Here is a 12423-nt window from a genome sequence, read left to right as displayed (position 1 = left end):
ATGGATGGACCCCGAACGCGATAACTCGTTACACAACACTATTTCACGATCGTTTTTCTAGGTACTTTAATTCTCTTATTTAGAGGGTCAGCAAAAAAAAAAATAGCATGAAAAAGGAGAACTCGTGGTTTGATTGTCTATGTAAGGAAGAAGAAGAAAAAGAGAACACAAAAAAGAAATACAAAAAGAAGTGCAACATGGGTGTTGAGGTACAACATGAATGAAAAAGGTAGGGCAATATTGTAAAATTCATTAAAAAAAGGTAGAAATTGATTTTTTATCCAGTTTTTTTGTGGAATCTTGTTTTTGTGTATATTTGATGTAGGAGTCCGAAGAAAATAGTGATAGATTTGGTGTTTCCAAAAATTAACGTGACAAAAATTGAAACGGTCATAACTTTTGATAGAGAATCAGATGGAGACGCGTAAAAAATGAAAGTTGTTCGAAATGACGTAACGAATCTAGTTGCAAATTCCCGAAGCACCCCGAACGCGATAACTCACTGAACACATGGTTTGATTGTCTAGGCAAAGAAGAAAAAGAAAACACAAAAAAGAAATAGAAAAAGAAGTGCAACACGAGGACCTCCCAGGAGGTCACCCATCCTAGTACTACTCTCTCCGAAGCACACTTGCCTGCGGAGTTCTGATGGGATCCAGTGCAATAGTATTGGTATGATCCCACCTGTCAAATGTAGCAAGATCAATGCCTATATGGGTTTCCAACTGGGCTTCAGTTTCAAAATGGATGGACCCCGAACGTGATAACTCGCTACACAACACTATTTCACGATCGTTTTTCTAGTTACTTTAATTTTTTTATTTAGAGCGTCGGAAAAAAAAAACACGAAAAAGGTGAACTCGTGGTTTGATTTTCTAGGCCAGGAAGAAGAAGAAAAACACAACACATTCAAGAAATACAAAAAGAAGAGCAACATGGGTGTTGAGGTACAACATGAATGAACAAGGTAGGGCAATATTGTAAAATTCATTAAAAATAGGTAGAAATATATTTTTGATCCAAATTTTTGTGTGGAATCTTGTTTTTGTGTATATTTGATGTAGGAGTCCTTAGATCGAAGAGAATAGTGCTAGATTTGGTGTTTCCAAAAATTAAAGTGACAAAACTTTAAACTGTCATAACTTTTGATAGAGAAGTCAGATGGAGACGCGTAAAAAATGAAAGTTGTTCGAAATGACGTAACGAATCTAGTTACCAATTCCCGAAGCACCCCGAACGCGATAACTCACTAAACTCATGGTTTGATTGTGTATGCCAGGAAGAGAGATAGAACACAAAAAAGAAATACAAAAAGAAGTGCAACACGAGGACTTCCCAGGAGGTCACCCATCCTAGTACTACTCTCGCCCAAGCAAGCTTCTCTGCGAAGTTCTGATGGGATTCGGTGCATTAGTGCTGCTATGATCGTACCTGTCAAGTGTAGCAAGATCAATGCCTATATGGTTTGTAACTGGGCTTAAGTTTCAAAATGGATGGACCCCGAACGCGATAACTCGCTACACAACACTATTTCACGATCGTTTTTCTAGGTACATTAATTTTTTTATTTAGACGGTCAGCAAAAAAAAAAAAATAGCACGAAAAAGGTGAACTCGTGGTTTGATTTTCTAGGCCAGGAAGAAGAAGAAAAACACAACACAAAAAAGAAATACAAAAAGAAGAGCAACATGGGTGTTGAGGTACAACATGAATGAACAAGGTAGGGCAATATTGTAAAATTCATCAAAAATAGGTAGAAATATATTTTTGATCCAAATTTTTTGTGGAATCTTGTTTTTGTGTATATTTGATGTAGGAGTCCTTAGATCGAAGAGAATAGTGATAGATTTGGTGTTTCCAAAAATTAACGTGACAAAACTTTAAACTGTCATAACTTTTGATAGAGAAGTGAAATGGAGACGCGTAAAAAATGAAAGTTGTTCGAAATGACGTAACGAATGTAGTTACCAATTCCCGAAGCACCCCGAACGCGATAACTCACTGAACTCATGGTTTGATTGTGTATGCCAGGAAGAGAGATAGAACACAAAAAAGAAATACAAAAAGAAGTGCAACACGGGACTTCCCAGGAGGTCACCCATCCTAGTACTACTTTCGCCCGAGCACGCTTTACAGCGGAGTTCGAATGGCATCGGGTGCATTAGTGCTAGTATGATCGCTCCTGTCAAGTGTGGAAGATCAATGCCTATATGGGTTTGCAACTGGGCTTCAGTTTCAAAATGGTTGGACCCCAAACGCGCTAACTCGCTACACAACACTATTTCATGATCGTTTTCCTAGGTACATTAATTTTTTTATTTAGAGGGTCAGCAAAAAAAAAATAGCATGAAAAAGGTGAACTCGTGGTTTAATTTTCTAGGCCAGGAAGAAGAAGAAAAACACAACACAAAAAAGAAATACAAAAAGAAGAGCAACATGGGTGTTGAGGTACAACATGAATGAACAAGGTAGGGCAATATTGTAAAATTCATCAAAAATAGGTAGAAATATATTTTTGATCCAAATTTTTTGTGGAATCTTGTTTTTGTGTATATTTGATGTAGGAGTCCTTAGATCGAAGAGAATAGTGATAGATTTGGTGTTTCCAAAAATTAACGTGACAAAACTTTAAACTGTCATAACTTTTGATAGAAAAGTCAGATGGAGACGCGTAAAAAATGAAAGTTGTTCGAAATGACGTAACGAATCTAGTTACCAATTCCCGAAGCACCCCGAACGCGATAACTCACTGAACTCATGGTTTGATTGTGTATGCCAGGAAGAGAGATAGAACACAAAAAAGAAATACAAAAAGAAGTGCAACACGAGGACTTCCCAGGAGGTCACCCATCCTAGTACTAGTCTCGCCCAAGCAAGCTTCTCTGCGAAGTTCTGATGGGATTCGGTGCATTAGTGCTGCTATGATCGTACCTGTCAAGTGTAGCAAGATCAATGCCTATATGGTTTGTAACTGGGCTTAAGTTTCAAAATGGATGGACCCCGAACGCGATAACTCGCTACACAACACTATTTCACGATCGTTTTTCTAGGTACTTTAATTTTTTTATTTATACGGTCAGCAAAAAAAAAAAAATAGCACGAAAAAGGTGAACTCGTGGTTTGATTTTCTAGGCCAGGAAGAAGAAGAAAAACACAACACAAAAAAGAAATACAAAAAGAAGAGCAACATGGGTGTTGAGGTACAACATCAATGAACAAGGTAGGGCAATATTGTAAAATTCATCAAAGGTAGAAATATATTTTTCATCCAAATTTTTTGTGGAATCTTGTTTTTGTGTATATTTGATGTAGGAGTCCTTAGATCGAAGAGAATAGTGATAGATTTGGTGTTTCCAAAAATTAACGTGACAAAACTTTAAACTGTCATAACTTTTGATAGAGAAGTCAGATGGAGACGCGTAAAAAATGAAAGTTGTTCGAAATGACGTAACGAATCTAGTTACCAATTCCCGAAGCACCCCGAACGCGATAACTCACTGAACTCATGGTTTGATTGTGTATGCCAGGAAGAGAGATAAAACACAAAAAAGAAATACAAAAAGATGTGCAACACGGGACTTCCCAGGAGGTCACCCATCCTAGTACTACTTTCGCCCGAGCACGCTTCACAGCGGAGTTCGGATGGCATCGGGTGCATTAGTGCTAGTATGATCGCTCCTGTCAAGTGTGGAAGATCAATGCCTATATGGGTTTGCAACTGGGCTTCAGTTTCAAAATGGTTGGACCCCAAACGCGCTAACTCGCTACACAACACTATTTCATGATCGTTTTTCTAGGTACATTAATTTTTTTATTTAGAGGGTCAGCAAAAAAAAAATAGCATGAAAAAGGTGAACTCGTGGTTTAATTTTCTAGGCCAGGAAGAAGAAGAAAAACACAACACAAAAAAGAAATACAAAAAGAAGAGCAACATGGGTGTTGAGGTACAACATGAATGAACAAGGTAGGGCAATATTGTAAAATTTATCAAAAATAGGTAGAAATATATTTTTGATCCAAATTTGTTGTGGAATCTTTTTTTTCTGTATATTTGATGTAGGAGTCCTTAGATCGAAGAGAATAGTGATAGATTTGGTGTTTCCAAAAATTAACGTGACAAAACTTTAAACTGTCATAACTTTTGATAGAGAAGTCAGATGGAGACGCGTAAAAAATGAAAGTTGTTCGAAATGACGCAACAAATCTAGTTACCAATTCCCGAAGCACCCCGAACGCGATAACTCACTGAACTCATGGTTTGATTGTATATGCCAGGAAGAGAGATAGAACACAAAAAAGAAATACAAAAAGAAGTGCAACACGAGGACTTCCCAGGAGGTCACCCATCCTAGTACTACTCTCGCCCAAGCAAGCTTCTCTGCGGAGTTCTGATGGGATTCGGTGCATTAGTGCTGCTATGATCGTACCTGTCAAGTGTAGCAAGATCAATGCCTATATGGTTTGTAACTGGGCTTCAGTTTCAAAATCGATGGACCCCGAACGCGATAACTCGCTACACAACACTATTTCACGATCGTTTTTCTAGGTACTTTAATTTTTTTATTTAGACGATCAGCAAAAAAATAAAATAGCACGAAAAAGGTGAACTCGTGGTTTGATTTTCTAGGCCAGGAAGAAGAAGAAAAACACAACACAAAAAATAAATACAAAAAGAAGAGCAACATGGGTGTTGAGGTACAACATGAATGAACAAGGTAGGGCAATATTGTAAAATTCATTAAAAATAGGTAGAAATTTATTTTTGATCCAAATTTTTTTGTGGAATCTTGCTTTTGTGTATATTTGATGTAGGAGTCCTTAGATCGAAGAGAATAGTGATAGATTTGGTGTTTCCAAAAATTAACGTGACAAAACTTTAAACTGTCATAACTTTTGATAGAAAAGTCAGATGGAGACGCGTAAAAAATGAAAGTTCTTCGAAATGACGTAACGTATCTAGTTACCAATTCCCGAAGCACCCCGAACGCGATAACTCACTGAACTCATGGTTTGATTGTGTATGCCAGGAAGAGAGATAGAACACAAAAAAGAAATACAAAAAGAAGTGCAACACGAGGACTTCCCAAGAGGTCACCCATCCTAGTACTACTTTCGCCCGAGCACGCTTCACAGCAGAGTTCGGATGGCATCGGGTGCATTAGTGCTAGTATGATCGCTCCTGTCAAGTGTGGAAGATCAATGCCTATATGGGTTTGCAACTGGGCTTCAGTTTCAAAATGGTTGGACCCCAAACGCGCTAACTCGCTACACAACACTATTTCATGATCGTTTTTCTAGGTACATTAATTTTTTTATTTAGAGGGTCAGCAAAAAAAAAAATAGCATGAAAAAGGTGAACTCGTGGTTTGATTTTCTAGGCCAGGAAGAAGAAGAAAAACACAACACAAAAAAGAAATACAAAAAGAAGAGCAACATGGGTGTTGAGGTACAACATGAATGAACAAGGTAGGGCAATATTGTAAAATTCATTAAAAATAGGTAGAAATATATTTTTGATCCAAATTTTTTGTGGAATCTTGTTTTTGTGTATATTTGATGTAGGAGTCCTTAGATCGAAGAGAATAGTGATAAATTTGGTGTTTCCAAAAATTAACGTGACAAAACTTTAAACTGTCATAACTTTTGATAGAAAAGTCAGATGGAGACACGTAAAAAATGAAAGTTGTTCGAAATGACGTAACGAATCTAGTTACCAATTCCCGAAACACCTCGAACGCGATAACTCACTGAACTCATGGTTTGATTGTGTATGCCAGGAAGAGAGATAGAACACAAAAAAGAAATACAAAAAGAAGTGCAACACGAGGACTTCCCAGGAGGTCACCCATCCTAGTACTACTCTCGCCCAAGCAAGCTTCTCTGCGGAGTTCTGATGGGATTCGGTGCATTAATGCTGCTATGATCGTACCTGTCAAGTGTAGCAAGATCAATGCCTATATGAGTTTGTAACTGGGCTTAGGTTTCAAAATGGATGGACCCCGAACGCGATAACTCGGTACACAACACTATTTCACGATCGTTTTTCTAGGAACTTTAATTTTTTTATTTAGACGGTCAGAAAAAAAAAATAGCACGAAAAAGGTGAACTCGTGGTTTGATTTTCTAGGCCAGGAAGAAGAAGAAAAAGAGAACACAAAAAAGATATACAAAAAGAAGTGCAACATGGGTGTTGAGGTACAACATGAATGAACAAGGTAGGGCAATATTGTAAAATTCATCAAAAATAGGTAGAAATATATTTTTGATCCAATTTTTTTGTGGAATCTTGTTTTTGTGTATATTTGATGTAGGAGTCCTTACATCGAAGAGAATAGTGATAGATTTGGTGTTTCCAAAAATTAACGTGACAAAACTTCAAACGGTCATAACTTTTGATAGAGAAGTCATATGGAGACGCGTAAAAAATGAAAATTGTTCGAAATGATGTAACGAATTTAGTTGCCAATTCTTGAAGGGCCCCGAACGCGATAACTCACTGAACTCATGGTTTAATTTTCTAGGCCAGGAAGAAAAACAGAACACAAAAAAGAAATACAAAAAGAAGGGCAACAAGAGTACTTCCCAATAGGTCACCCATTCTAGTACTACTCTCGCGCAGGCACGCTTGCCTGCAGAGTTCAGATGGGATTCGTTGCATTAGTTCTGGTATGATCGCACCTGTCAAGTGTAGCAAGATCAATGCCTATATGGGTTTGCAATTGGGATTCAGTTTCAAAATGGTTGGACCCCGAACGCGATAACTCATTACACAATATTATTTCACAATCGTTTTTCTAGGTACTTTAATTTTTTTATTTAGAGGGTTAGCAAAAAATAAAAATAAATAGCACGAAAAAGGTGAACTCGTGGTTTGCTTGTCTAGGCCAAGACGAAGAAGAAAAACAGAACACAAAAAAGAAATACAAAAAGAAGTGCTACATGGATGTTGAGGAACAACATGAATGAACAAGGTAGGGCAATATTGTAAAATTCATTAAAAATAGGTAGAAATTTATTTTTGATTCAATTTTTTTGTGGAATATTGTTTTTGTGTATATTTGATGTAGGAGTCCTTAGATCGAAGAGAATAGTGATAGATTTGGTGTTTCCAAAAATTAACGTGACAAAACTTCAAACGGTCATAACTTTTGATAGAGAAGTAAGATGGAGACGCATAAAAAATGAAAGTTGTTCGAAATGACGTAACGAATTTAGTTGCCAATTCCCGAAGGGCTCGAACGCGATAACTCACTGAACTCATGGTTTGATTGTCTAAGGCAGGAAGAAAAACAGAACAGAAAAAAGAAATACAAAAAGAAATGCAACACGAGGACTTCCCAGGAGGTCACTCATCCTAGTACTACTTTCTCCCAACCACGCTTCACTGCGGAATTCTGATGGGATTTGGTGCATTAGTGCTGGTATGATCGCATCTGTCAAGTGTATCAAGATCAATGCCTATATGGTTTTGCAATTGGGCTTAAGTTTCAAAATGGATGGACCTCGAACGCGATAACTCGCTACACAACACTATTTCACGATCGTTTTTCTAGGTACTTTAATTTTTTTATTTACACGGTCAGCAAAAAAAAAAAATAGCACGAAAAAGGTGAACTCGTGGTTTGATTTTCTAGGCCAGGAAGAAGAAGAAAAACACAACACAAAAAAGAAATACAAAAAGAAGAGCAGCATGGGTGTTGAGGTACAACATGAATGAACAAGGTAGGGCAATATTGTAAAATTCATTAAAAATAGGTAGAAATATATTTTTGATCCAAATTTTTTGTGGAATCTTGTTTTTGTGTATATTTGATGTAGGAGTCCTTAGATCGAAGAGAATAGTGATAGATTTGGTGTTTCCAAAAATTAACGTGACAAAACTTTAAACTGTCATAACTTTTGATAGAGAAGTCAGATGGAGACGCGTAAAAAATGAAAGTTGTTCGAAATGACGTAATGAATCTAGTTGCCAATTCCCGAAGGGCGCCGAACGCAATTGTTGAACCAAGTGGTGTTCAATGTTTTGAAGAATCCAAATCCTTTGAAGGATGTTGAAGCCTCTGCTTTGCTTGATGTTACTGAGCTGGTTTAAGCTTTGTTATGGGGTAGTTTAATGTTGTAATCCACCCTTAGATTAAATCTCAAGCAATTAGCATCTCAATCTTTATCAAAGTAAAATGATTTTCAAACTAAGTTGAAACAACCGATTGTTTTTTCTAGTATTACAGTTTTTGCTTGCTGTTTTGGCTAAATGAATTGCTGAATCAATTGGTTTCTGAAATAAATTCATTCTAACTTTGAAAAGTTTGCGAAAACCCCTTTAAACAATTCAACCCCCCTCTAGTTTAAAGCCATCTTTTCTAACAGTGATAACTCACTGAACTCATGGTTTAATTGTGTAGGCCAGGAAGAAGAAAAAAACACAAAAAAGAAATACAAAAAGAAGTGCAACATTAGGACTTCCCAAAAGGTCACCCATCCTTGTACTACTCTCGCCCAAGCACACTTCACTGCAGAGTTCTGCTGGGATCCGGTGCATTAGTGCTGGTATGATCGTACCTGTCAAGTGTAGCAAGATCAATGCCTATATGGGTTTGAAATTGGGCTTAAGTTTCAAAATGGTTGGACCCCGAACGCGATAATTCGCTACACAACACTATTGATAGAGAAGTCAGATGGAGATGCGTAAAAAATGAAAGTTGTTCGAAATGACGTAACGAATCTAGTTGCCAATTCCCAAAGGGCCCCGAACGTGATAACTCACTGAACTCATGGTTTGATTGTCTAGGCCAGGAAGAAAAACAGAACACAAAAAAGAAATACAAAAATAAGTGCAACATGGGTGTTGAGGTACAACATGAATGAACAAGGTAGGGCAATATTGTAAAATTCATTAAAATAAGGTAGAAATTTATTTTTGATCCAAATTTTTTTGTGGAATCTTGTTTTTGTATATATTTGATGTATGAGTCCTTAGATCGAAGAGAATAGTGATAGATATGGTGTTTCCAAAAATTAACGTGACAAAACTTCAAACGGTCATAACTTTTGATAAAGAAGTCAGATGGAGACGCGTAAAAAATGAAAGTTGTTCGAAATGACGTAACAAATCTCGATGCCAATTCCCGAAGTGCCCCGAACGCGATAACTCACTGAACTCATGGTTTGATTGTCTAGGTCAGGAAGAAAAACAGAACACAAAAAAGAAGTACAAAAGAAGTGCAACACGAGGACTTCCAAGGAGGTCACCCATCCTAGTACTACTCTCGTTCGAGGATGCTTGACTGCGGAGTTATGATGAGATCCAGTGCATTATTGCTGGTATGATCGCACCTGTCAAGTGTAGCAAGATCAATGCCTATATGGGTTACAACTGGGCTTCAGTTTCAAAATGGCTGGACCCCGAGCGCGATAACTCGCTACACAACACTATTTCACAATCGTTTTTCTAGGTACTCGCTACACAACACTAATTTTTTTATATAGAGGGTCAGGAAAAAAAAAAGCACGAAAAAGGTGAACTCGTGGTTTGATTGTCTAGGCCAGGAAGAAGAAAAACAGAACATAAAAAAGAAATACAAAAAGAAGTGCAACATGGATGTTGAGGTACAACATAAATGAACAAGGTAGGGCAATATTGTAAAATTCATTAAAAATAGGTAGATATTTATTTTTGATCCATATTTTTTTGGGGAATCTTGTTTTTGTGTATATTTGATGTGGGAGTCCTTACATCAAATAGAATACTGACAGATTTGGTGTTTCCAAAAATTAACGTGACAAAACTTGAAATGGTTATAACTTTTGATAGAGAAGTCAGATGGAGACGCGTAAAAAATGAAAGTTGTTCGAAATAACGTAACGAATATAGTTGCCAATTTCCGAAGGTCCCCGAACGTGATAACTCACTGAACTCATGGTTTGATTTTCTACGCCAAGAAGAAAAACATAACACAAAAAAGAAATACAAAAAGAAGTGCAACACGAGGACTTCCCAGGAGGTCACCCATCCTAGTACTACTCTCGCCCAAACACGCTTCACTGCGGAGTTCTGATAGGATCCGGTGCATTATTGATGGTATGATCGAACCTATGAAGTGTAGAAAGATCAATGCCTAAAAGGGTTTGCAACTGGGCTTCAGTTTCAAAATAGTTGGACCCTGAACGTGATAACTCGCCACACAACACTATTTCACGATCGTTTTTCTAGGTACTTTAATTTTTTTATTTAGAGGCTCAACAAAAAAAAAATAGCACGAAAAAGGTCAACTCGTGGTTTGATTGTCTAGGCTAGGAAGAAGAAGAAAAACATAACACAAAAAAGAAATACAAAAAGAAGTGCAACATGGGTGTTGAGGTACAACATGAATGAACAAGGTAAGGCAATATTGTAAAATTCATTAAAAATAGGTAGGAATTTATTTTTGATCCAAATTTTTTGTGGAATCTTGTTTTTGATCCAAATTTGTTGTGGAATCTTTTTTTTCTGTATATTTGATGTAGGAGTCCTTAGATCGAAGAGAATAGTGATAGATTTGGTGTTTCCAAAAATTAACGTGACAAAACTTCAAATGGTTATAACTTTTGATAGAAAAGTCAGATGGAGATGCGTAAAAAATGAAAGTTGTTCGAAATGACGTAACGAATATAGTCGCCAATTCCCGAAGGTCCCCGAACGTGATAACTCACTAAACTCATGGTTTGATTGTCTACGCCAAGAAGAAAAACATAATACAAAAAAGAAATACAAAAAGAAGTGCAACACGAGGACTTCCCAGGAGGTCACCCATCCTAGTACTACTCTCGCCCAAACACGCTTCACTGCGGAGTTCTGATAGGATCCGGTGCAGTATTGATGGTATGATCAAACCTATGAAGTGTAGCAAGATCAATGCCTATATGAGTTTGCAACTGGGCTTCAGTTTCAAAATGGTTGGACCCCAAACGCGCTAACTCGCTACACAACACTATTTCACGATCGTTTTTCTAGGTAATTAATTTTTTTATTTAGAGGCTCAACAAAAAAAAAATAGCACGAAAAAGGTCAACTCGTGATTTGATTGTCTAGGCTAGGAAGAAGAAGAAAAACATAACACAAAAAAGAAATACAAAAAGAAGTGCAACATGGGTGTTGAGGTACAACATGAATGAACAAGGTTAGGCAATATTGTAAAATTCATAAAAAATAGGTAGGAATTTATTTTTGATCCAAATTTTTTGTGGAATCTTGTTTTTGTGTATATTTGATGTAGGAGTCCTTAGATCGAAGAGAATAGTGATAGATTTGGTGTTTCCAAAAATTAACGTGACAAAACTTCAAATGGTCATAAGTTTTGATAGAGAAGTCAGATGGAGACGCGTAAAAAATGAAAGTTGTTCGAAATGACGTAACGAATCTAGTTGCCAATTCCCAAAGGGCCCCGAACGCGATAACTCACTGAACTCATCGTTTGATTGTCTAGGCCAGGAAGAAAAACAGAACACAAAAAAGAAATAAAAAAATAAGTGCAACATGGGTGTTGAGGTACAACATGAATGAACAAGGTAGGGCAATATTGTAAAATTCATTAAAATAAGGTAGAAATTTATTTTTGATCCAAATTTTTTTGTGGAATCTTGTTTTTGTATATATTTGATGTAGGAGTCCTTAGATCGAAGAGCATAGTGCTAGATTTGGTGTTTCCAAAAATTAACGTGACAAAATTTCAAATGGTTATAACTTTTGATAGAAAAGTCAGATGGAGATGCGTAAAAAATGAAAGTTGTTCGAAATGACGTAAGGAATATAGTCGGCAATTCCCGAAGGTCCCCGAACGTGATAACTCAATGAACTCATGGTTTGATTGTCTACGCCAAGAAGAAAAACATAACACAAAAAAGAAATACAAAAAGAAGTGCAACACGACGACTTCCCAAGAGAGGTCACACATCTTAGTACTACTCTCGCCCAAACACGCTTCAATGCGGAGTTCTGATAGGATCCGGTGCAGTATTGATGATATGGTCAAACCTATGAAGTTTTGCAAGATCAATGCCTATATGGTTTTGCAACTGGGCTTCAGTTTCAAAATGGTTGGACCCCAAACGCGCTAACTCGCTACACAACACTATTTCACGATCGTTTTTCTAGGTACTTTAATTTTTTTATTTAGAGGCTCAACAAAAAAAAAATAGCACGAAAAAGGTCAACTCGTGGTTTGATTGTCTAGGCTAGGAAGAAGAAGAAAAACATAACACAAAAAAGAAATACAAAAAGAAGTGCAACATGGGTGTTGAGGTACAACATGAATGAACAAGGTAAGGCAATATTGTAAAATTCATTAAAAATAGATAGGAATTTATTTATGATCCAAATTTTTTGTGGAATCTTGTTTTTGTGTATATTTGATGTAGGAGTCCTTAGATCGAAGAGAATAGTGATAG

At 36.9% G+C, this 12423-nt stretch overlaps 13 pseudogenes; all 13 read right to left on the bottom strand.

Moving 5' to 3' along the window:
* Positions 1 to 567: 567 nt before the first annotated feature.
* LOC137833681 (5S ribosomal RNA) lies at positions 568 to 686 on the bottom strand (annotated as a pseudogene).
* Positions 687 to 1314: 628 nt separating this feature from the next.
* Positions 1315 to 1433, bottom strand: LOC137833671 (5S ribosomal RNA; annotated as a pseudogene).
* Positions 1434 to 2066: 633 nt separating this feature from the next.
* Positions 2067 to 2184, bottom strand: LOC137833684 (5S ribosomal RNA; annotated as a pseudogene).
* A 630-nt stretch (positions 2185 to 2814) lies between these two features.
* LOC150026628 (5S ribosomal RNA) lies at positions 2815 to 2933 on the bottom strand (annotated as a pseudogene).
* A 629-nt stretch (positions 2934 to 3562) lies between these two features.
* On the bottom strand, positions 3563 to 3680 carry LOC137833682 (5S ribosomal RNA; annotated as a pseudogene).
* A 630-nt stretch (positions 3681 to 4310) lies between these two features.
* On the bottom strand, positions 4311 to 4429 carry LOC137833688 (5S ribosomal RNA; annotated as a pseudogene).
* A 633-nt stretch (positions 4430 to 5062) lies between these two features.
* LOC137833675 (5S ribosomal RNA) lies at positions 5063 to 5181 on the bottom strand (annotated as a pseudogene).
* A 631-nt stretch (positions 5182 to 5812) lies between these two features.
* LOC137833676 (5S ribosomal RNA) lies at positions 5813 to 5931 on the bottom strand (annotated as a pseudogene).
* Positions 5932 to 7316: 1385 nt separating this feature from the next.
* LOC137833696 (5S ribosomal RNA) lies at positions 7317 to 7435 on the bottom strand (annotated as a pseudogene).
* Positions 7436 to 8442: 1007 nt separating this feature from the next.
* Positions 8443 to 8561, bottom strand: LOC137817716 (5S ribosomal RNA; annotated as a pseudogene).
* Positions 8562 to 9216: 655 nt separating this feature from the next.
* On the bottom strand, positions 9217 to 9335 carry LOC150026627 (5S ribosomal RNA; annotated as a pseudogene).
* A 638-nt stretch (positions 9336 to 9973) lies between these two features.
* Positions 9974 to 10092, bottom strand: LOC150026626 (5S ribosomal RNA; annotated as a pseudogene).
* Positions 10093 to 10753: 661 nt separating this feature from the next.
* On the bottom strand, positions 10754 to 10872 carry LOC150026625 (5S ribosomal RNA; annotated as a pseudogene).
* Between the last annotated feature and the right edge of the window lie 1551 nt (positions 10873 to 12423).

Source organism: Phaseolus vulgaris, chromosome 6 (genome assembly GCF_051622355.1).
Source record: "Phaseolus vulgaris cultivar YP4 chromosome 6, ASM5162235v1, whole genome shotgun sequence".
Lineage (NCBI taxonomy): Eukaryota > Viridiplantae > Streptophyta > Magnoliopsida > Fabales > Fabaceae > Phaseolus > Phaseolus vulgaris.
Note: the sequence above shows the minus strand (reverse complement) of the source record. Positions and strands in the feature narration are given on the sequence as shown.